General features: G+C 37.3%; 2 pseudogenes; both read right to left on the reverse strand.

The window, feature by feature from the left end:
* Positions 1–13,614: 13,614 nt before the first annotated feature.
* LOC124897017 lies at positions 13,615–16,387 on the reverse strand (annotated as a pseudogene).
* Positions 16,388–23,800: 7,413 nt separating this feature from the next.
* Positions 23,801–25,592, reverse strand: LOC107866638 (annotated as a pseudogene).
* Between the last annotated feature and the right edge of the window lie 279 nt (positions 25,593–25,871).

Genomic DNA, 25,871 nt, shown 5'->3' on the forward strand with positions numbered 1-25,871 from the left:
TTTATTTGATTTTTACGAATTTAAAGCATGAACCCATATCTTATGATGATTATTATGAAATCTTGATGTTTATGATTTTGAAAGATGAATTTACATGTATGGAGATATAAAGCAGGAATCTTGAACGATATTTATCATGATTTTGATATTTGGATCGTGAATCCCCATTGGAAATTGTGTTTTTTTAGAAAGTGTGTGTTATAAGTACGTTGATGTTGAATATTTGAGATATTTTGAATGATTTGACCTTTTGGTCTTAATGGAGTTGTTTTAAACTCAAGTGTGAAAGAAATCCACAACGTGGTTGATTTTGATAGATGGAAAGCATGATGGCTCCCGATGTATATTTATATATTACTGAAATTATTTTGTTATGGATTGTCTTTGAAATGATCTGAGCTAAGTCTGGGAGAAATCTTTAGCACCGAGTTGGAGGTGACCTTACTTCCCTAGAACTACGTGCCCCCGTAAGAGTGAGCCTGAGGCTGATTTATATAGTGATCACTAGTTTGTGTGGATTTAAAATCGATAGTCCTACTCCGATGGCAAGGATAGGACGGCTCTCCCCAACGTGGGTTGTACGTTGGACTCCATGTATCTCACATGATTTATATTGGTTATAGGATCTTCCAGTGTGTGTGTTTCCTTGTGTCTATGGTGAATGGTGAAGTGATTTGAAAGTGGAATTGTGAAAGTTATTCTTTCAAAAGATTTAAATGAAATTTACATTATGAGAATTGATATTCTTGATGAACTGAAAGTGATTGACAAATTATATGATGACTCACATGTGTTATTGTACTTATTTCATCCTCTCATGATAATGATGATTTTCTTCGAGCTATGTGGGTCTTTCATACATCCTGCATATTTCTTATAAATATTTATGATGATGATGTTTATACAACTGCATACACCCTCATATACTCGGTTCCTTTCCATGGTACTGACCCACATCTTCGGATGTGGGCTGCATTTTCTCGAAATGTAGGTTCAGGTGCTCAGTTCCAGGTTCGACAGTGATTCTTCGGGCATGCTGTTCTACATCCTCTGTTGTGGTGAATCCTCATATTCTGAGGATGTGATGTCTGATATTGGTTTCACAGAATTGTTTACATTTGATAACTGAGTATGAGTCAGTTGGGGCATATCTCAATGGCTCGCTGATTTTATTAATTTTCTTAGAGGCTTGTCAGACGAGTATAGATGTTGGGAGTTGACTAATAATTTGTATTTTGTTATCTTTCTGAAATTCTTTTATTCTTGGATGATGATTACTCTGTTGATATTTGAGGGTTATTTATGGAAACCCCGTTGATTTGTGTTGAACTAAATGAAAATGGCTCAAAGGATTAGCTTGGGGCTACTCGCAACCTCAAGCACCGTGTGACGCTCTGGGACCCATTTTTTGGGGCGTTACATCTAAGAGGTTAGAGGATGTAGGTCCTATAGAGCGGGAGGAATTTGTCACAACTTTCTTAGCTAGATTCTTTCCCCAAGAGCTGAGGGAGGCAAAAGTTCTAGAGTTCATCAACCTTAGGCAGGGAAATATGACGGTTAAGGAGTATTCTCTCATATTTACTTAACTAGCTAAATATGCCCCTCATGTGGTTGCAGACAACAGGGATAAGATGAGCAAGTTCATGTCAGGGGTGAATGATAGCATGGTAAATGAGTGTAGGTCTGCGATACTAAACAGTGATATGACTTTAGCCATGCTCATGACTCATTCTCAACAAATAGAGGAGCAGAAGATTAGGACTAGGGAGACGCAGAACAAGAGAGCAACGTCAGGCAGTTTCAATTTTGCTCAACCAAAATCAGAAGGAGGAAACCGTTCGTAGTTTTATCCTAAGCCAGCAATTCCAGCTCCTTCCTCCGCCAGTGCGCCAGTGTTAAAATTCAGAGATGGCAATAGAGATCGAGCACAAGGCTCTAAGTCTCAGGGCAGTGTCAGCAGTTCCTGAACTAATTCCCTGTGTTAGACTTGTGGTAAGAACCACAAGGGTTCCTATAGAGCTGGTAGCGATGTTTGTTTCGATTGTGGTAAGCCAGGCCACATGATTAGAGAGTGTCCGCAATCAGATCTACAGGGTCAGCAAAATCGCTCTACAGCCCAGTTCGATCGCCCAAATCAATAAAGTGTCGCTTCCAGTGCTACTAGTGGGCAACGCCCAAATAGACTCTATGCTCTTCAGACTCGACAGGATCAAAAAAATTCTCTAGATATCATTACTGGTATGTTACAAATTTTTTATGTTCATGTTTATGCTTTGCTAGATCCAGGTGCATCCTTGTCTTTTATTTCTCCTTATATAGCAAGTGATTTTGGAATCAGTCTCAAAATTTTAGCAGAGCCCTTTTTAGTCTCTACCCCAATGGGTAAAACCATCATAGCTCGGCGGGTATACAGGCACTGCCCGATTATGATATTTCAAAAAGCCACATTGGCAAATTTAGTCGAGTTAGAGATGACTGGTTTTGATGTTATTCTCGGCATGGGTTGGCTTTATTTCTGCTATGCCATAGTCGATTCCAGAACCAAGGTAGTTCAGTTTCAATCCCCGAATGAGCCCTTCCTAGAGTGCAAGGATAGTACTTCATCTTTTAGGGGTCATCTTGTTTCCTACCTTCGGGCAAGGAAAATGATTTCTAAGGGGTGTATGTATCATCACGTGAATATTAAAGATTCCAGTTCTGAATCTCCTATTCTTGAATTAGTCCTAGTTGTAAATGAGTATTCAGACGTGTTTCCGAAGATCTTCCAAGCATTCCTCCTGAAAGGGAAATAGACTTCAGCATTGATCTCCTTCTAGATACTCAACCTATTTCTATTTCGCCATACAGAATGGCACCAGCAGAACTCAAGAAACTGAAAGATCAGTTGAAGGATCTCTTAGATAAGGGATACATCAGGCCCAGTGTATCCCCATGGGATGCACCAGTCTTATTCGTGCGCAAAAAAATAGTTCTCTTAGGATGTGTATTGATTACCGTCAGCTCAACAAAGTTACGGTCAAGAATAAGTATCCTCTTCCCAGAATAGATGACTTGTTTGACCAACTTCAGGGTGCCAATTATTTCTCCAAAATAGACCTCAGATCAGCTACCATCAGCTTAGAGTTAGAGAATATGATATCCTAAAGGCATCTTTCTATACTCGATATGGTCACTTCGAGTTTCTAGTTATGTCCTTTGGTCTTATTAATGCCCCATCCACTTTCATGGACTTGATGAATCATGTGTTCAAGCAGTACTTGGACATGTTCGTTATAGTCTTCATAGATGATATCCTGGTCTATTCCCGCACAGAGTGTGATCATTCAAATCATCTCAGGATTATTCTTCAGACTCTCAGATATCACCAGCTATTCACCAAATTTAGTAAGTGCGAGTTTTGGATAAGTTCAATAGCATTCCTTGGCAATATTATTTCTAGTGATGACATTAGAGTAGATCCTCAAAAGACCAAAACGGTAAGAAATTGGCCTCGCCCCGTCTCTCTATCAGATATTATGAGTTTCTTGGGATTAGTTGGCTATTACAGATGGTTTATCAAGGGATTTTATTCTATTGCATTCCCCATGTCCAGATTGACTCAGAAGAAGGTCAAGTTTCAGTGGTCAGATCCTTGTGAGAAGAGTTTTCAAGAGTTGAAGACTCGACTCACCTCAGCTCCAGTTCTAGCTCTTCCAGATGGTTTAGATGGATTCGTGGTATATTTTGATGTGTCTAGAGTGGGTTTAGGTTGTTTCCTCATGAAGCATGGTAAGTTCATAGCCTACGCCTCCAGACAGTTAAAGCCCTATGAGAAGAATTATCCTACTCATGATCTTGAGTTAGCAGCCGTAGTATTTGCCTTAAATATTTGGAGGCATTAGCTATACGGAGTTCATGTAGATGTCTTCATGGATCATAAGAGTCTCCAATATGTCTTTTCTCAGAAAGATCTCAATCTTAGTCAGAGAAGGTGGTTAGAGCTTTTGAAAAATTATGACATGAGTTCCCTTTGCCATTCGAAAAAGGCCAACGTTGTGGTTGATGCCTCAATAGACTCTCCATGGGTAGTGTTTCTCACGTCAAGGACAACAAGAAGAAGATAGCTCAGTAAATCCATCAGCTCGCCAGACTAGGTTTTCTCTTAGTCAATTCTTTAGAGGATAGTGTATGTGTTCAGAGTAGTTTAGAGTCATCTCTAGTTTTTGAGGTAAAATAAAAGAAAGCGAGGGATCCTATCCTTATCAAGCTAAAAGAGTCAGTTCAGAATCAGAGAGTAGAGAATTTCTCCCAAGGGGGAGATGGGGTTCTTTGTTGTTAGGGTCGTCTGTGTGTTCCAGATGTAGATGCTTAAAGCAGCAGATTCTTGTAGAAGCGCATAGTGCATGATATTGTATTCATCCAGGGGCCACTAACATGTGCCGCGACCTACAGAAAATCTATTGGTGGAGTGGGATGAAGAGAGATGTTGCAGAGTTTGTGGCTAAGTGCTCTACATGTCAGCAAGTTAAGATATAGCATCAGAAGCCTAGTGGACCCATGTAGGAGTTCACCATTCTTACTTGGAAGTGGGAAGAAGTGAACATGGACTTTGTGATGGGTTTTCCCTGAACTAATTATCAGCACGATTCAGTTTGGGTTATTGTAGACAAGATGACCAAGTCATCTCATTTCCTTCCAGTTTATACCTCTTATTCAGTCGAGGATTACGCCAAACTCTATATCAGGGAGTTGATTAGATTACATGGTGTTCCATTATCTATTATTTCAGACAAAGGTACCCAGTTCACCTCTTACTTCTGGAAAGCATTCCAAAAGGGTCTTGGTACCCAAGTCCATCTCAGTACAGCCTTTCATCCTCAGACAGATGGTCAAGCAGAAAGGACCATTTAGACTCTTGAAGATATACTAAGGGAGTGTGCAATTGATTTCAAGGGAATTTAGGATGACCATTTGCCTTTGATTGAGTTTGTATACAACAATAGCTATCATTCCAGTATTAAAATGGCTCCATTCGAAGCTCTCTATGGCAGGAGGTGTAGATCTCCAATTGGTTGGTTTGAAGTTAGTGAGGCCTCAGTCATAGGTCTTGACTTGGTTTTTGATGCCTTAGAGAAATTTTAGTTGATCAGAGAGACTCAGAGCTGACAGAAGTCTTATGCATATGTTAGTAGAAAGGATCTCAAGTTTGAGGTCGATGACTATGTCTATCTCAAGATCTCTCCCATGAAGGGAGTGAAAAGGTTCGGCAAGAAAGGGAAACTCAGTCCTCGCTATGTCGGTCCCTTCAGGATTCTCAGTCGTTTAGGCAAGGTAACTTATGAGCTTTAATTGCCTTTAGATTTTAGCCTCAGTTCATCCGGTCTTTCATGTATCCTTGCTCAAGAAGTACGTAGGTGACCCAGCAGTTGTAGTCCCTATTTAGAGCATTGATGTTCAGAACTGTCTCTCTTATGAAGAGATTCCAGTCGAAATCTTAAACTATCAGACTCGTCAATTGAGGAACAAAGAGGTCCCTCTAGTTAAGGTTCTTTGGCAAAATCAGTCCATCGAGGGAGATACTTGGGAAGTAGAAGCAGATATGTGTACCAAGTATCCTTACCTCTTCTCTGCCGATTCAGATCAAGTTTAAGGTAATAGTTTGCCGTAAGCTTATTCAGTTTCATATTCAAGTTCCCATTATAAATGTGGTATCTACTACCATTTCATACTCTGTCACGCATTCATGTATCAGTTTAGTTATAAAATCATGCACCAGCTATGCATCCTCGTCTTGAGAAACTCAGTTTATCAGAACACTCAGTTAGCCATGCATCAGATGTGCATGAGTTTAGTATATTTAGCATGTCAGTCATGAAGTCATGTCTCATTAACTCATGTTTAGTTCATGTTCATTTATTATTTTCCCTTTTACTCAGTCTCATTTGAGGAAGAATATTCTCAAGGGGGAGATATTGTAATACTCGTGCTTATTCCTAGCTAGAAATCATCTCAAGGATGCTAGTACTTACTTTGAATTACAAATATATTTTTGTACCCATGGTATTTTTTTATATTTCTACTTACTATCAGGTAAGAAATTGAGTTAGCTTTCTAATGATACCAATTTTGTCCAAATCTGACACCAAACGAGGAAGTTATGGATGTTTTACTCAAAACTGACAGAAATGCCCAGGTGTGACGTCCAAATTGAAGGATTGCCAAATAAGTGATGGACCGCAGCTTTGACCATTACAGCCAAGGTAGTAGGGCCACGTTCTGGATAAGGATTGACGGATGAGTTGATGGACCGTCAGATTTTGGACGGACCATCATCCAGGCCGTCAACTCTTATCCAGTGAACCCCATTTCTGGTCCATGTATGACGGTAGAAATGACGGACTGTCAAGTTCCTGATGAACCGTCAGTTGGGTCGTCACATGCCACGTTCAGTTTACTTCCAGGCCATTTTAAAGGAGGTATTTTGGTCACTTACCACTCGCCTATATATACCCAAATCAGTTCGAATTCAGCCATTTTACTCATTATTATTTCACAAACAAAAACTAGGGTTTCTCTCTAAATTTAATCTCCAAGAAAAAGACCCAATCTTCTTCAAAAATTAAAGGATTTCAAATCCTTCAAGTTAAAAAAAAAACATCAAGAACCTTGAGTCAGGTATGTGTAGTGTTCATCTATGGATCCATTTCATTCATAGAGCTCAAGAACCATGTTTTAAATATTTTGTGATTTTCTTATTGTGATATGAGCATGTACATGTTGATGATTGTTGTTTAAGTTTCAAGATGATATCTAAAGGTGATTTCATGAAGTATATGTGTTTGTTAGTTGAAGCCATGATCCTTATGTCGCTTAATATGGTGAAATTCATGAACATATTTAAGCTAGAAGAATGCATGCAAAGTATTTGATATTATGCCTAGATGATAGAATTCATGTCTCATGATTTAATAGTGCTTAAATGACAACTCCATGCTCTATGCTTTATGATTTCCCATGAATTCCATGTGAGTGATATGCGTTGTTGTTGTGATATGGATTGACCATGATATTGAATCTATGCAAGTATATACATGTTGGATGAATTTCCTTTCTATGTACAAGATGTTGAGAACTATGATTAGTATGAAATCCCCTACTTATGATATTATGAATTGTGGACTCCAACCTTATGATCATGTCAGTCATGTGTGTTAGTTTTCTTCTATCTAGTCCTGGGGGTACTTGTACCTGAAAAATATAGTTGTGTACCTAGATCCATGTCATGTTATCACGATAATCTCAGTCAAGCCATGATCTATAGAACTCAGTCGGGCATGTGACTCAGGAAACCTCAGAAATCTCGTGATCTCAGTTAATTCACAAATAGTAGCACTAATCTGTCAGTCAACGGAATTCAACTACCCAGTCTATGTACGTTCAGTTAAATCAAGTTTAGTCTATTTAGATAGGAGTAGAAGTTAGAACCAAGTTAACCCAAGGATGGGAACTCACCTGTCAGTTTAGGGTGTGATTCTTAGTAATCATCCTTGTGTACCAGAACTATGTAGCCAGCGTAAGTTGAGACATCTTAACCTGTCAGATTAGGGTTGATGAGGTAGCTTAATCTGTCAGTTTAGGGTTCCCACCATTCTCATTTTGAGTACCTACCAGCTAAGGGTCACTCACAGATGTCCTTATCGGTGGCGCAGTATTGACACCCTTCCAGTCGGGGCAGAGATTGGACCCCAACTTAGCTATATGCATTATTGGGGCATGTCGGTTAAACAACTACCTCCCATAATTTTAGTCCCAGTTTTAGTAACAGAACTCAGATAGTTCTTCAGATTTCAGTATATCAGGACTGTCAGATACAATCAATTCAGTTACAAAACGAAACACAGATAGTTCCATTAGATTCAGGACTATCAGACACAGTCATTTATGTTATCAGAATTTAAGTATTTGTCATGATAGGTATTAGTATATCATGTATTAGTGTCCAGATCTAGATATCACGTAATCACAATATCAGTTACTACATATACATATTTGCACTCTTACGTTCATATCAGTCAGTCAGTTAGCATCGTTCATGCATGTAAACTCTTTTTGCATTTAGCCTACCTCACTCTTATACTCAGTACTCCCAGTTGTACTGATGCATTTATGCTATGGTGCTTTCTTTCACGTTACACCATAGGTTCGCAGATACGAGCTCCAGATCAGCAGTAGTAGTAGCATTCCAGTCGCAGACTTGCAGTGAGTCCTCATCCATGCGAGGATGATATTATTTATTTCATTTATTATTTTAGTTCAATTTTGCTAGACTGAGTTAGTTGGAGACATGTTCCTTCAACTCCTTATTCAGATAGTATTTTGAGGCTTTCAGATTTGATTTAGATTTGATTCAGATTTCAGTTATTTTGGGTATTCGTTACCCCATATGGATGTTATGATTTGTCAGATATTCTGTGTAGTTGAACCTTATGGCCTATTATTTATATTTTTCACATTATTACATCATATATTGCAGTATACGGGTATAGATATCAGCCATGGGTTAGCTTGTGGTCCTTTGAGGTCATAAGCACCGTGTAGCACTCTGGTTCAGAAAAATCAGGGCATTACAAATTATTGTCTCAGCCCAAAGGTTTTTAGCAATATTTCCTGGAAGCATCATTGTTCTAGCCATATCTTCAAAAGTTCTGTTTTTCCTCTCCACTACTCCATTTTGTTGTGGTGTTCTAGGAGCTGAGAAGTTGTGATCTATACCATTTATTGAACAGAATTTTAAGAATTTAACATTCTCAAATTCTGAACCATTGTCAGACCTTATGGAAACTAATGAAGTGCCTAATTTCTTTTCAATTTTCTTAATGAAGATTTCAAAGACATCAAAGACATCTTCTTTGGAGGCTAGAAACAAAGTCCAAGTAAACCTAGAATAGTCATCAATAATCACAAACACATACCTTTTTCCACCTCTGCTTTGAAATATCATGGGTCCACATAAGTCTACATGAACCAGGTCAAGTCATTTGGTTGTGCTAACATGGTTCTTTTACTTAAAAGAGGATCTTACCTGCTTCCCCCTTACACATGCACTACATAGCTTTTCTTCCTTGAACTTGGTATTGGGTAATCCCAATACCATGTCTTAGGATGAAAGTTTGTTTAGTTGTTTCAGACTTGAATGACCAAGTCCTCTATAACACTTAGACAAGTCAGCTCAGGTCCAGGTAATGCCATGATGTCATCTTTGTATAAATTTTTATATTTCCTTGCAGTGAGCACAACCTCTTTAGTATCTATCCTTTTTACCTTGACTCCTGCAGCAGTAAAAACAACTTTATTACCTTTATCACACAGCTGTGAGATGCTCAGCAGATTATGTTTTAATCCTTCTACAAGATAGACATCATCCACTGCTTTTGACTTAGATGATCCAATCTTTCCAAGTTCAGTTATGATTCCCTTTTTCCATCACCAAAAAAAACTCCTCCATTTATTTTGGAGAGTGAAAGAAACTTTTTCTTATCACCAGTCATGTGTCTTGAGCAAGCACTCTCTAGATACCAGTGCCTTTTGTTTCCTTTCACCTTATCCTGTAAAAGAATTCAAAGGTTAGCCTTAGGAACCCAGACAAACTTGGGTCCTGTTTTATGAGTGAAAGGATAAATTACAATTCTCTTAGTCTATGCAGGCAACATGTAGTGCAACTTATTTCTTTGACCAAAACTGGTTTTGTTCCTTTTGGTCTGATAAGATCTGTTAGTCAGGTTTTGACTGGTTAATCTGATTTTTGTAGCTACTGTACATTCAGCGGTGGGATGTCCTAGGTTTTCACAAATTTAACATAAATCTTTTGAATCATCAAAACTTTTGTGAAATCCCAAACCTGCCTTTTCATTAAAATTTTTCTCACTTAATTTGTGAACAATTCTAGAGGAGTTTGTCCACCTGTTTGCCCTTTCAAGATCCAATTTTAGTTTAGAGATTTCCTGATTCAACTTATTCATTTTTTCAGTTAAATCATGGCATTCTCATTTGTATTTAACAAGCTCAAGTTCAACATCTTCTTGTTCTTTACTCATGGACTTCTTCCCATTTTCAGTGAGAGTTAATTTGAGAACTTCAGACTTAAGATTATTGTTTCAAATCTCAAGTTCTGCAACCTGTTTGTTGAGACTGTAATTGTCCTTGTCAACTATATTTGAGCAAGCCTTTAGATATATGAGATCAAATTTAAGATTTGCTAGACTATTGAACAATTCATCCCTATCAGAGGTTAACTCTTGGAAATCATCAATCAATGCAGGGAAACAAGTTTTGGCTTTGAGAACAATTTCAGTTTTTCTTTGAGTTCATGTATACTTACCTCAGAATCCTCATCTTCTTCATCCAGATCTGAATCCCCAAGGGCCATTAATGCAGTTTCATCAACTTTATCTTTATCTGAATCAGAACCCCAGGCTGCTATCATTGCATGCTCCTCTTTTCTTTTTGCCTTCAGTTCTTTTTCATCCCTTTCCTTCTTCCATTCTATTTCCCAGACTGGGCAGTCTCTAATCTATTGATCAGTTTTTCCACATTTGTAGCACCCATTTGGATTGTCATTGGAACATTTCTTAGTACTTGTTTCCTTCTTTTTCTTAAAGAATTTTTTGAAGTTCTTAGTTATGAAGGCAACTTGCTCTTTATCAAGTTCAAATTCCTTATCACTATCAGAAGCTTTCAATGCTAATATTTTCCTAGGAGCTGCTTGTTCTTTGAATTTGTATGTTTTATATCAAAACTTGTGAAGAACACATTTGGGTTGTTTCATTTTTATTGCGGTCCTTTGTATTGTCAAGAATAATTTATGTTTTTGTCTAAGAATTAATTTCAGATTTTCTTTATATTTTAGGGAGTCTAACTGCACTTTATGGTTAGATGTCACAAAAAGTGACATGTTATTTTCTAGACTAAGAAGTGAATAGAATAATAAATGGAGTTTTATATGTGGAATTGACAAAAGATACTTATATATCTGGGGACAAAAATATAATTATAATAATGGGTTAACGGTTTACCCGATAAAAAAATTGAGTAATCCGTCTCCACACCAATAAGCCATTAATTATAAAAAAATTATCCGTTCTCCAACCATTAATCCGATAACCCATTACCAATTAGCCAATAAACTAATTTTGCGGTTGGTTAACGGTTACGGTTTGTTTTTGAACAACCCTAATTATAAGTCAGAACAAGGCATACAGAAGGTTGTTGTCAACAGACAGATTCGGGGGATTCGTGGAAATACCAAGGTGTAAAGTGGATTATCTGAGAAATATAGCAAAATAGAGATACTATGTTTGTTTCAGAGCCATTCTTAATATTCTGAGTTTGGATCAATGGTGTAACAAGGCAATGACAAATATTAATGATTAGAAGCAAGATTTTAATGGGACCAGTGTAAGAGAAATTGCCTCAAAAGCCAAAGTCGCAAGTCCCAAGCCAACCACCTTGTTTTAAATTCACAAGTTTTCTTTGTATGAAACATGAATAGTTGTTACCTTCAAATCAAAGGCCACAAAGCGTAAATGTCCAGCGGTGCAATTCCTTGTTTCTACAAATGCAAGAGTAGTGTTGCTATACAGGTTTGGTAATCACAATTGTGGTAAAACTCATCATCTTGTACCCCTAAGAGACACATTCTCTAATTTGGGTCTTTCATGTCTCACAGTTAGGAGATGTACTTCCTAATTTGAATTGTTAATTCTAAAAGATACTTTTAGTAAGAACCTTTCACTTTCATTCTTAAGAGAGGAACTTGTTGGTCTCAGTCATTCAATTTTACCCTCAAAAGGTGCATTTGTTGATCAGAATCATTGATTCATCTTTGCATTATGCATTATTGCAAGTCATTGTGATTGGCTTTGACACTCGCACAAGCTTTTGAAGATAAATAAGGGCAAAAAGAAAATTTAATTCCTGTTATTGGGCACTTTAGGACCCTTCTAGCAAAATGAGACTTTATTTTTCTGAAATATGAAATCTTTCTTTACCATAATCTTTGTTTGGAATAATTTTTGTTGTAGTTTTGATCTTGATTTCAGGAGCCCGCCTGAAGAACAGGGTGATGAAATTGCAAGTTAGGAGCCCACCTGAAGAACAGGGTGATGAAATTACAAGTCAGATGTCCGCCTGAAGAACAGGGTAATGAAATATGAAATGAAAAGTTAGGAGCCTGCCTGCAGAACAAGGTGATAAAATTGCAAGCCAGGAGCCCGCCCGAAGAACAGGGTAAAGAAATTGAAAGTCAAGCAAAAAGGTGAAGAATTTAAAAGTCAAGCAACAAGGTTAAGAGATTGAAAGTCAAGCAACACGGTGAAGTAATTGAAAGTCAATAAAGTGAGGAAACTACAAGTTGGGAGCCCGCCCAAAAAACAGGACGATGAAATTGAAAATCAAAAGATTAAAAATAGCAAGTCAGGAGCCTACCTAGATAATAGGGTGATGAAATTGAAGGTCAAGCAATCAGGTGAAGAAAATATAAGTCGAAGCCCGCCTGAAGAATAGGGTAGAGATTTTCAAACTCAAGTTCAAAATTCAGAAGTCCTACATGAAAAACATGGTCAATGTTCGAGTTCATCTCCAACTATAACTTTTGTGTGGAGAAAGAATCTATTCTCAAATTCATCCCAAAGAAGATCGGATCTTTTTTCAATTTTGAAAGCATCAGAAACTCATGTCAAGAGTCTAGAGAAGCTGCATAGATAGGACTTTTGTAATTTCTATTATCTCTTAACTCGTAATTTTTATTTTGATGTAATAACAGAGCCGCGAATCGGAGCCTCGACAGAGCCTCACTCAATTATCCAACTCGATATAGTCCCTTCTTTTCCAACCCTTTGAGATACAAGTGACTTGATTCCCTCATAATTCGGGTAAATAGGATGTCCAAAATCAAGATTCGATCGCATTCCTTCATTCTGTTTCCGTTTTTTGAATAACATTCGGGACAAAATTCTATCTCGTTGTCTACTTTTTTTATTTGAAAACCCTTTGTCCTTACACCCAAAAAGAGGCATGATGTAGACACATAATATTGTCCCTCCCCAAATCATTTTTTACTCATTTACCACCTTACCATACACTCCTTTTTTACTTGATAAATTTTCCACAAAATGACAAAAAATAACAACCAACTCTCAAGCTTGGACCTGGGCATCGCTACAGCGTGCATAGTCCTATCCTCAAGCTTAACATCATCTTGTGCATGTGCACTTGGCCTTTGCTTCGCCCGAGTAGGGAAACCTGTAATCCTTGGCCTTTGTCTCAAGCGTCTTCCTTAGTCATGCCCTCTCATGTCTTATGGCATAGCCAAACATAGCCCACACAATTTGCATCCAACTTTCATAGCACAGTGTCGCCCCACAACTGCCCGTATAGGCCAACGGACCCTTGCTCACTTGGCTGAACCTTGAACAAGCTTACAAGTTAGCTCACGAGTCTCATGGGGAGAGTATCTCGATTGCTCTATCGGCTTGGAGGCATACTTCCATCATTTAGACAGCCTGCGGAGCATGTCGGTTCATATAGCCAACCTCTAGCCTTGTCAGGGTGCCCAATGCTGGTCCACCCGACCCTACGTTGCCCATAGGGTTCCCGAGCCCTATGAGTGCATTGCACATTCCTTTGACATACCAAGGCAGGCCCTTGAGGTTGTCCCTTAAGGCAGCACACTTGGGTGGCCATCTATCGACACACTCGGGGGAGGCTGGTAGGCCGTCACCATGTATACCCCCCTTATATATGCTTAAAATAAATAATCCCTATGTCTGGCACTAGACATCATTTTGCCCGAGAATTGTACTGGGGCTTAGATCATTTATCCGACCTTTAAATTGGGTGTCGTTTGTTCCTACTCCTTTCTCTTGACTTCCTTCACACCTCCATGAAGTTTCACCCCATTCCCATACACATGGAATGATTTATGGCCTTCGGACCAATCACGAAATTACGACAATGCTACTGGACTTTGGCCAAGTCAAGCCACTATCCAAACGGACTCCAAATGACTCCAAATTTGGTAAGCATACATAAGGTACCCTTAATATCAACACTATAAACCGGAATCCTTAGATTCCACTTGTAGGTCAAAATGGCACAACACTGACATCGAACACCGCACACGATCCTCACCATGCCTCCGCCCCCTTGGGCTCACACCAAGCCCTCTCCAAATCACCTTGGCACTCTCAGGACATGTCATGCAACATATATAGATTCTTTTTGCCTCATATTATGCCCTTTTGCCTCATCTTCGACTTCAGCATATTCCCTCAGCATATGCCGCCTGCATAGCTGACAATGTTGCGGCCTAGTTGGCACGCACAATCCTGGCGGGTGACAGGCCCCAAAACTTTGAGGCGTTACACTAGTCTACATGAAATAAAATTATCTAAAAATACTGGTTCAATCAGTTAATTTGACCAATATATAATGTATCAACTAGCTATGAATTTTTATGAATTCAATCTATGTAAACAATAGGTAAAAACACATATTTTAAGAAAGATGTGATTGGTTATATCATGTGTACTACTGGGAGCGGATCTAGGGAGTCATGAGGATGTTCACCCGAACATTGCGACAAAAAATTACATTGTATATATAAAGTTACTTGTATACTTTTTGTGTGTTATATATAGATTTTGAATCCCCTCAACCCAAACTTGTGGTTGACTTATTTATTTAGGGAATTTAAAATTCACTTTGAGGGTCTAAGTTCGATTCACAGGCACTGCATTTTTATTTTCGAACCCCCTCAGTGAAATACATTTTTATTTTTCTACCCCCTTGAAGAAAATCTTGCATCCACCACTGAGCAACATGCAGGCAGCTATTAGCAGCAAGGGAACATACCAAAACTATATACTATCTCAGAGAATTATTAAGCTGTCCCCTAGAGAGAATAGTCAGAAAAACCTCTTGTATTGAAAAAATTTTTACTAGAAAAGCAACTAAACTTAGGTAATATTGGCGCATTTATCTACTATACTTGTGAAAAGCAACAACGCCCAGTATCATTGAGTTTAAAGTTTAATACACCAGATAATAGAACAAAAAATATTGCTCATGAAAAAATCACCAAGCAATACGAGGCAAAATTTAACGACACTTAATAAAAATTCATTTAATGCAACTCTTACAGATTATCAGTCACATGATTGTTGTTGCAGTCGTGGTCTCTTTGTGAAAAGGGACAAACTAGGCTCTTAACATAGATTTCTACCTCGGGACATGGAGTAAAGTTAGTAACATCTCGATACCTGATCGAGGCATCTTTTGGATTGTATCTCGTGAAATGTGATCCAAACTGAAGCAAAATATCACCTTTAGTTGACATTAAAAATGGTGGATAAATTATAAGTCCCGCACGATCTTGAGGAGGAGGAAACTTGATGGTAAACATTTTTGTCCAAGATTGTTGTATCCCGTACTCCTTCAAAACCCAGATATCAACAAGAGTCGATGTGTAATCGCAAAACACGGAAAGATAACCCTCAAAAAAGTATGTCTTTTAACATAGGAGGGGTGCTCTACCTTTGTCCATTTCTCATCAGCTAAATCAAAAGCAAAAATGATCTTCGCACCTCCGCCAAACCAATGAAGTTTCCCATTCACAAGCTTAGGAGAGCCATCCAATAGCCTTCTACCTTGAAAATCATCAATACATCTCCCAGAATCGCTCTTTAGACTATACATTTTGACCTCATGAATATGAATCAAATATCCATCTCTATCTCTAACAATAGGGAAAAAACCCACAACTTTGTAATCATCTTGACACTCATCATATACAAAACCAAAATTTAAACCAACAGGTTCAACCAGGTAATTTAGGTAATCTTCAACTACGGAACCTCGGCTTAGATAACTAAGTAATTTCTTATACTTTCTAGTTCATGGATTCCATAGATACAAGTCATCTAATTCATAAAATACTCTAATGGCTAAACAAATCAATCCATTGACAGAACCAACAATCCGAGGACGACCCTAGAGATTTTTACCGGGATAATCCAAGTTGTTTACCTCAACAAAAGATCCGTAGAGTAAAGCAGTAAGAGAATAGTCCTTGAAACCGTTTTTAAACATAAGACTGTGGTGTTTGTAGTCCTTGTTAGTAGCGGATAACAAGAGATGGTTCTTCACAAATTCAGGGCTACGGATTAAAGAAAGCCAAGACTTTAAAACAGACCTAAATTTCAATAGGGATTTCACAGGAAGTCTCAGCAAGGTTTCTGTTATAAGGTCTTCAGGAAGGTTAGGCATCGCCAATATTGAAACTTCATCTTCTTTGGATTCCATTCGGGGATTTGGCTGCGGAGAAAGAGACTACTCGGTTTAATGTTTGAGAGATTTATGAATTTATAGTAGTAGATATGTTATTGATCAATGGGCTTTGTAATTTAACAGGCCAGCCAAACTCATAGTTTTATATTTTATAAAGTATAAATAATTATGATATTATTTTTATTTTTCTTTAATAAAAAATTAATACTAAAATTTTATAATAAAATCAGGACAAATTATTGCGTCTCAAAATACAGGATAGCGTTTAAACACACGTGAGTTTAAAACAACCTCCCACAATGAGAGCCCACCTTCAAGTTTCTCGAACTCAAGCTCAAAAATGATGGATGGCTCAAATAACTTCCAACATAGCTCAATTTCGAACCCTATACTCCTATAGTGTTAGAGAACACAAATCTAACACAAAAAACACAAGAAAAATACAAAACCAAAACTCAAAATTTGACCTAGGGTCAAAAACGGATTTAGTATTTTGGGGGGATTTTTTATTTTGACACTTTTTTTTGTTAGGATTTACAATTTCTAGACTCTAATAGTGTTAGGGAACAAGGATCTAATACTAGAAACACACAAAAATTAACTTTTTTGAAAAACCCTAAAAACGTGAACAACAACTTTTTTTCTTTTTTTCTTCTTTTTTACTTTTTTTTTATTTTCAAGATAACAATCCCAAGACTAATTTTGTTGGAACAAAATCAAACCTTTCTTTGATACCAAATAATACAAGGATGACCAACAACACAAGAAAACATACACCAAAACAATCCATAAGTTGAGAAAACCCGAGACTATTTTGGTGACCACTCTCGGATTCGCTACTTATAACAAGAATAGAGAGAACAACGAGTGTTAACACCTCAAAACATCCAACCAACAAGTTATATTAGCACACTAAAATGAAGAACAACAAGGCTAAAACAAATAGAACCTACGGGCTTTACAACAATACAAGGGAAACCCGACACTAGAACAAGAAACAAAGATAGATAGTTAGACATAATGAAGTTGTAATCTTAAGAACCCAAGAATGGTAACTCTTGGACCCTTAACACCACACTCAACATGCAACTAACTCTTATAATAACACAAGAGGGCGTTCACCTCTCAAGCACCAAGGTATCAGGCTTTACAACACACAAGAGAATCCACCCTTATGCTATGCCCTAATTTCAATTTTGGAGCTCTCTCTCACAAGAGGATTTTCTTACAATCTCAAATATAAACTAAGAAAATAAACCCTACAAGGTTCTATTTATACAACATTACAAATAATTGAGAAATGATAAAAGAGCCCTTTAGTGACTAGTCTTCAAAAATACTCAAAAGTGTCATGATCATGATCATACTTGTATCAAAAAGGCCCCATTCTACTCCTTTTAAACGTGAAAAAAAAAGACTGAACAAGGGGAGGATTTTCGCTTATGGCTTGCTCACTTTAATTCTCTTAATTAATATTATAATATAGACCAAATTACCCATTTACTCCTCATTAAAAAAATTAAATTATTACAATAAACATAAAATTTTATCAGGATAATACAAGTCAAGTGCCTCAGTTACAGAATCGTAAAGTAAAGACTTAGCAGAATAGCCTCTGATATCGCGGTTAGAATCATAAGCCTTAAACATAACTCTGTGGTGTGTGTAGTGTGGGGTCCTACCCCATAAATGAAGTCTTTAAAAACTTACCATGGGTAAACTTTTTTCAAAGAAAGTTGGCTGCAAATTGGTAAGCAAGATTTAGTAGTTGGTTATTTAATGTGTTCACTATGAACACTTTGAATCTTCTTCATCTAGTGATGTCATGGATGACATCAATGGGGGTAATTATTGCCTATAAAAGGAGCTCATCATCTCCTTGGAAAGATACACCAACAAAAGAGTAAAAGAAAAATAGAGTGAGGCATCACAAAGAGTTTAGTCTGTGAGAAAAAATAGAGGGTGTTAGTGATATTATAGTGAGGTAGAAAATTCAACAGAGAAATTTCTTTTAAGTGTAGTAATCACTTTGAGTATTGCACTTATGACTACGGTCTAAAATTCCTTACTACAAAGATATCAGTTGCTCCTCATAGCCCATAGTTTTTCCCTCATTGGGTTTCCACGTAAAAATCTTGGTATCATTATCGCTCTTGTTGTTCTTGTTGATTAATCGTATTACTGTTGTCATAATTATTATTTTTTATTACCGCAATATTATTATTGTGGAAGGATTTATTCCCAACAACTGCTATCATAGCTCAGATTCTGCTCATTCACGAAAATAATATTTTGCAATTGGTGGTACTATACTCGATAAAGATAAAATGTCCAGAGTAAAGTACGAGGTAGCAAAATTCAATGGTGATAGCGGTTTCTTAATATGGCAGAGGGGGATGAGAGATCTGCTCATCTAACTAGAATTACACAAGGCAATAAGTGGCAAATCCAAAAAGCCCAAATCCATGAAACTGGAGGATTAGAAAGAAATTAATGAAAAGGCTGGTAGTGCAATCAGGTTACACTTAACAGATGATGTGGTCAATAACATTGTCGACAGAGATAGTGCATGTGGTATTTAGACAAAGTTAGAAAATCTCTACATGTTCAAAACTCTGACAAATAAATTGTACCTAAAGAAGTAGTTGTACGCCCTACATGTAGGTGAAGGTACAAATTTTTTGTCACATTTAAATATACTTAATGGACTAATCACGCAGTTGGCCAACCTCGAAGTAAGATCAAGGAAGAAGATAAAGCCATCATACTCTTGAACTCATTGCCATCTTCTTATGATAATTTGGAAATAATTATTTTACATAGTTAGGACTCTATTGAGATAAAAGATGCCACATCAGCTCTTCTACTCAATGAGAAGATGAGAAAGAAGCCTGAAAATCATAGATAAGCTCTCATTATAAAAAGTAGAGGAAGAAGTCACCAAAGGATTTTAAGTAGCTATGGTAGAACCGAAGGTCGTGGAAAGACCAAGGTCCGATCCAAATCAAAAGCCAAAAATTGCTATAACTACAATCAACCAGGTCACTTCAAAAAAGATTGCCCAAATCTAAAAAGGGGCAAAAGGTGAAAGTAGTGGCTAGAAGAATGACGATAATACTGTTGCCACGATGCAAAATAATGATGATGTTGTTCTCTTCATAAACAAGGAAGAAGAGCGTATGCACTTGGCAGGGACAGAGTCAGAATAGGTGATTAACACAGCAACATCTTACCATGCTTCACCGGTAAGGGATCTTTTCTGCAAGTATAAAGTAGGTGATTTTGGCACTGTGAAAATGGGTAACTCAAGTTATTCAAAGATCGTGGGGATTGGAGACATTAGTATTAAGACTAATGTCGGATGCACATTGGTTCTAAAAGATGTACGTCATATACCCAATTTGCAATTGAACTTGATCTTTGGAATTGCTTTGGATCGAGATGGATACGAGAACTATTTTGCAAATACAAAATAGAGACTCACCAATGAAGCATTGCTGATTTCGAAAGGAGTTGCTCGTGGTACGTTGTATAGGACAAATACAGAAATTTACCGAGGTGAATTGATTACAATTCAAGAAGAGATTTCTTTAGATTTGTGGCATAAAAGAATGGATCATATGATCGAGAAAGGATTAGAGACTCTCGCTAGGAAATCACTCATCTCTTTTACCAAAGGTACAACAGCAAAATCATATGACTACTACTTATTCGGTAAGCAACATAAAGTCTCATTTCAGACACCGTCTGAAAGAAAATTGAATATACTTGATCTTGTATATTCTGATGTTTGTGGTCCGATAGAGGAAAAATCGATGGTAGGTAACAAATATTTCATTACTTTTATTGATAATGCTTCATAGAAATTATGGGTTTATATCTTGAAAACCAAAAATCAGGTATTTTAAGTATTTCAAAAGTTTCATGCTCTGGTGAAAAGAGAGATGGGTCGAAATTTAAAGCATATCCGCACTGACAATGGAGGTGAGTACACTTCAAGGGAATTTGAAGAGTATTGTTCAACTCATGGAATCAGACATAAAAAGACTGTTCCTAGAACCCCATAACACAATGGTGTAGCTGAGCGAATGAATCACACCATTATTGAGAAGGTGACAAGCATACTCAGAATGGCTAAACTGCCCAAGTCATTTTGGGATGAAGCAGTTTAGATGGCCTGTTACCTGATTAATCATAGTCCATCAGTTTCATTGGAATTTGATATCCCAGAGAGAGTTTGGACTAACAAAATGTGTCCTACTCTCATATGAAGGTGTTCGGTTTTAGAGCTTTTGCACATGTACCGAAGGAGCAGAGAACAAAACTAGATGATGAATCAGTTCCCTGCATATTCATAGGATATAGAGATGAAGAGTTTGGGTACAGATTATGGGATCCTATAAAGAAGAAGGTCATTGGAATTAGAGATGTAGTCTTTCAAAAAAGTGAAGTCGGAATTGTTTATGATGTATTAGAGAAGGTCAAGAATAGAATAGTATAGTCCCTAATGTTATTACCATTCCTTCTACTTCTGACCATCCCAAAAGTGCAGAAAGTACAATCGACAGGGTTGCCGAGCAAGGGGAGCAACCTAATGATTATGCCGAGCAGGTGGAGTACCCTACTTAAGAAAAAAAACAACAATCTCAACCTTTGGTCAGAAAGGCAAAGGGTAGAGTCATCCAAGTACCCTTTCTCAGAGTATGTCCTCGTCAATGATGAGGGGGAGCCAGAAAGTCTAAAGGAGGTGTTGGTCCATCCAGAAAAGAATAAGTGGATGAAAGCCATGCAAGAAGAGATAGAATCTCTGCAGAAAAATGGCACGTACAAGCTGGTTGAACTTCTAAAAGGTAAAAGACCGCTTAAGTGCAAATGGTATTTTAAACTCAAGAAAGATGGAAATGGCAAGTTGGTCAAATATAAAACTCAATTGGTGGTAAAAGGCTTCGAATAGAAAAAAGGTATTGATTTTGGTGAAATCTTTTCACCCGTTGTCAAAATGACTTCTATTCGAACCATTTTGAGTTTAGCAGCTAGCCTAGATCTTGAAGTGGAGCAGTTGGACATGAAAATTGTATTTCTTCATTAAGATTTGGAAGAAGAGATCTATATGGACTAGCCAAAAGGATTTGAAGTAGCTGGAAAGAAACACATGGTCTGTAAACTGAATAAGAGTCTTTATGGATTGAAGCAGGCACCAAGGCAGTGGTACAAGAAGTTTGACTCATTCATGCAAAGTCAAACCTACAAAAAGACTTATTCTGATATATGCGTATACTTTAAAAGATTTTCGAACAACAACTTTATTATTTTGTTGTTGTATATGAATGACATGTTGATTGTAGGACAAGACAAGGAGTTGATTGCCAAGTTGAAGAAATATCTTTCCAAGTCATTTGACATGAAGGACTTGGCCCCAACACAACAAATTCTGGGGATGAAGATTGTTCGGAAACGAACAAGCAGAAAGTTGTGGCTATCTCAAGAGAAGTACATTGAACGTGTACTCGTACACTTCAATATGAAGAGTGCTAAAGTTGTTAGCACACCTCTTACTGGTCATTTGAAGTTAAGCAAAAAAATATGTCCTACAACAAAGGAAGAGAAAGAAAATATGACTAATGTTCTTTATTCTTCAGCAGTCGGGAGTTTGATGTGTGCAATGGTGTGTACCAGACCGGATATTGCTCATGCAGTTGGTGCTGTTAGCAGGTTCCTTGAAAATCCTGGAAAAGAACACTGGGAAGCAGTCAAGTGGATACTCAGGTATGTAAGAGGTACCATATGAGATTGCTTGTGTTTTGGTGGATCTGATCCAATCTTGAAGGGCTATACAGATGCTGATATGGCAGGTGACCTTGAAAATAGAAAATCCACTATAAGATATTTGTTTACATTTTCAGAAGGATCCTTATCATGGCAATCAAAGTTGCAAAAGTGTGTCGCACTCTCTACAACTGAAGCAGAGTATATTGCAGCTACTGAAGCTGGCAAGGAGATGTTATGGATGAAATAGTTCCTTCAAGAACTTGGATTGCACCAAAAGGAGTACGTTGTCTATTGTGACAGTCAAAGTGCAATAGACTTAAGCAGGAACTCCATGTACCATGCAAGAACAAAACGCATTGATGTGAGGTTCCATTGGATTTGTGAACAAGTGGAGAATGAATCGTTCCACGTTAAGAAGATTCACACCAGTGAAAATCCTGCGGATATACTGACAAGGGTGGTGTCAAAAGACAAGTTTGAATTGTGCAAAGAACTTGTCGGCATAAGCTCTCTCTGAGAAAACGTGGATATCTCCTTCAGATGCATGGGACTGGAGGGGGAGATTTGTGGGGTCCAGCCCCATAAATAAAGTCTTGAAAAATTTACCATGGGTAAACTTTTTTCAAAGAAAGTTGGCTTCAAATCGGTAAGCAAGATTTGGTAGTTGGTTATTTAATGTGTTGACAATGAACACTTTGAACCTTCTTCATTTAGTGATGTCATGGATGACATCAATGGGGTAATTCTTGCCTATAAAAGGAGCTCATCATCTCCTTGGAAAGATACACCAACAAAAGAGTGAAATAAAAATAGAGTGAGGCATCACAGAGAGTTTAGTCTGTGAGGAAAAATAGAGAATGTGAGCGATATTGTAGTGTGGTGGAAAAATCAAAAGAGAGATTTCTTTTGAGTGTGTAGTAGTCTCTTTGAATATTGTACTTGTGACTACAGTCTAAAATTCCTTACTAAAGAAACATCAGTTGCTCCTCTTGGCCCGTGATTTTTCCCTCATTGGATTTCCACGTAAAATATCTCGGTGTCATTATCACTCTTGTTGTTCTTGTTGATTTATAGTATTACTGTTGTCATAATTATTGTTTTTTATTACGGCAATATTATTATCGTGGCGAGGTTTATTCCCAACATGTAATCCTTGTTATTAGCGAATAATAAGAGATGGTTCTTCACAAATTCAGGCCTAGAGATTAACGAAAGCCAAGATATTGAGACAGACAGTAAATTGCAAGAGGTATTTCACCAGAAGCTTTAGCAAGATTTCTGTGACGATCTCTGCATGAAGGTAAGGGATTTGTTAGTTTCCTCTGTTTCGAGATGGCTTCATCTTCTTTGGATTGCAGAATCAGAAATGTGGGAGGGTTTAATATTTGAGAGACTTGCGAGTTTAGTTATTAACAAATGAGAAAATAATTGTTTTCGTTCTTGTGTTATGGCTGTATTATGGTTTTCCTGTTCTTGCTGCTTTCTTTGTTTTTCGTTTAAGCCATCGTTCTTGGAGATGGTTTGTGGTAACGTATTTCCAAGGGAGCGAAGGTTATTTAACAAAACCAACTACTTAAGCCATTTTTTAAAAATCCATTTTGAGTTAGAAACGCACAATAATCTTCAAGTTAAAAGCGAAAATAGAATGGACGTCTAGCAAAAATGCAAGCAAGTAATTTAAAGACTGTAATCTGGTCGAGGTACAATATCACCAATACGACAATTTAAACATTTACTTTCTGAACAGATGGGGGAGCAGCATTCGAGAGCATTGTAAATACATAGCAGAAACTATTTGGAGCCAGCCGGGTCACCCAGACAAGCTAGGGCATATATCATCGTCATGTCGAACATTGCATAGTGTAATTCTTACAGGTTATTAGTCACACGATTGTCTTCATGACACTCATGCTAGCCTTCATTTTTGGTGCATTCGCGGTTTCTTCTGTCAAAAAGGACAAACTAGGCTCATAACATAGATTTCTACCTCAAGACACGGAGCTATGTTAGTAACATCTAGATGTTTGATCGAGTCATCCTTTGGATTGTATTTCGTGAAACCTGATTGGGACGGAAGTAAAATCTCACCTTCATTTGACACTAAAATAGTTGGATAAAATATACGCGGCACAGGATCTTCAGAAGACATGATGGTAAATACCTTTGTCCAAGATTCTCTCAACCCGATACTCCTTCATAACCCAGATATCAAGATGAGTCCACGCATAATTATAAAACAAGGAAAGATCGCTCTGAAACACTCCAAGCTTAAACTGTTGGGACATCTTTCAAAACAAGAAGGCTTCTCTACCTCTTCCCATTTCTCATCAGTCAAATCAATAGAAATGATGTTCCATTGCATGTCAAGCCAATGAAGTTTCCCCTTGACAAACTTAGCAGAATCACCCAAGAGCCAAAACGTCTCCAAGAATCACTCTTTAGACTATATATCTTGACGTCAACGTGACTCGGGTGTCCCTGTCCATTTGTGTAAACAGGGAAAAAACCCACTACCTTGTAATCATCTTGGAACTCATCATATGTAAAACCAAAGTTGAAATGAGCAAAACCATCCTCATGGTTACGTCTATAACTAGGCAATGTCTTGTACTTTCTCATTGATGGATTCCATAGAAAAAAGTCATGTAATCTACCAAAATCAGTGATGGAAAGACAAATTAATCCATTGACAGAACCAACAAGCCAAGGATATCATCACGCTTTTTACCAGGATAATTCAAGTCGAATGCCTCAGTTACAGAATCATAAAGTAAAGAGCTAACAGAACAATCCTTGATATCATGATTAGAATTTCCAGTCTTAATCATAACACGATGGTGTGTGTAGTTCTTGTTAGTAGCGGATAATAAGAGATGGTTCTTCACAAATTCAGGGCTAGATATTAACAAAAGCCAAGATTTCGAAAGAGACCTGAATTGCAATAGATATTTCATGGGAAGCTTTAACAAGATTTTTGTAATGAGTTCTGCAGGAAGGTTAGGCATTGGCAAGACTGAATCTCCTTTGGATTCCATGTGGATTACAGATAACATAAGAAAAGGATGTGGTTTAAGTTTTGGGGTATAATTGAATGATGTTTTTGGCTACAAACTCTTCTCCCTATACAAAAAAGGGTGAGGGAAATATACTGCTCCCTCTACTCTTTCAAAAAACAAGTAGTGACATATTTTGACTTGACATGAAATTTAAAAAAGAATAAAAAAACTTTTGAATTCTAGTCTTAAGTTAAAATTATGTCATATGTACCAAAATGCTTCTTAATCTTATGGTCTTAAACATGTCACATGAAAAATTGTTACCACATTGATAACTTGATATGTTTGAAAAAATAAAATAAAACGTATTTTTGGCTAGTAGTGGAGCACTTTCTGAAAGCTTGCCTACGCACAAATTTTTGTTTTATTATTAAGAAAAGTGTTTTTAAAATCAATTAGCAGAACTCATATTGCTACTTTGAAGTGTTTGAAAGCTGAGTAATTTGGAAAAACTTTTTTAAAAATTGTTTTAAAATTGTAGCTAAACATTTTTTGAAAGCTTACCTAACACAAACTGTTGGTATAGTATTGACAAAAATATGTTTCAAGTTCAATAACAAAAGAAATATTGTATCCCTTTTGAAATATACTTTAAAAAAATGCTTTTGTATTTCACAACCGTTTTTCTCAGTTTAGTTTTTCAACTATTTGAATTTGTCAATTTGCATTTCATGTATATTAGGTCTTATCACTATTGCTCATTAGAATTGCACTAAAATTTTA

The sequence above is a fragment of the Capsicum annuum genome, chromosome 3 (assembly GCF_002878395.1).
Source record: "Capsicum annuum cultivar UCD-10X-F1 chromosome 3, UCD10Xv1.1, whole genome shotgun sequence".
Lineage (NCBI taxonomy): Eukaryota > Viridiplantae > Streptophyta > Magnoliopsida > Solanales > Solanaceae > Capsicum > Capsicum annuum.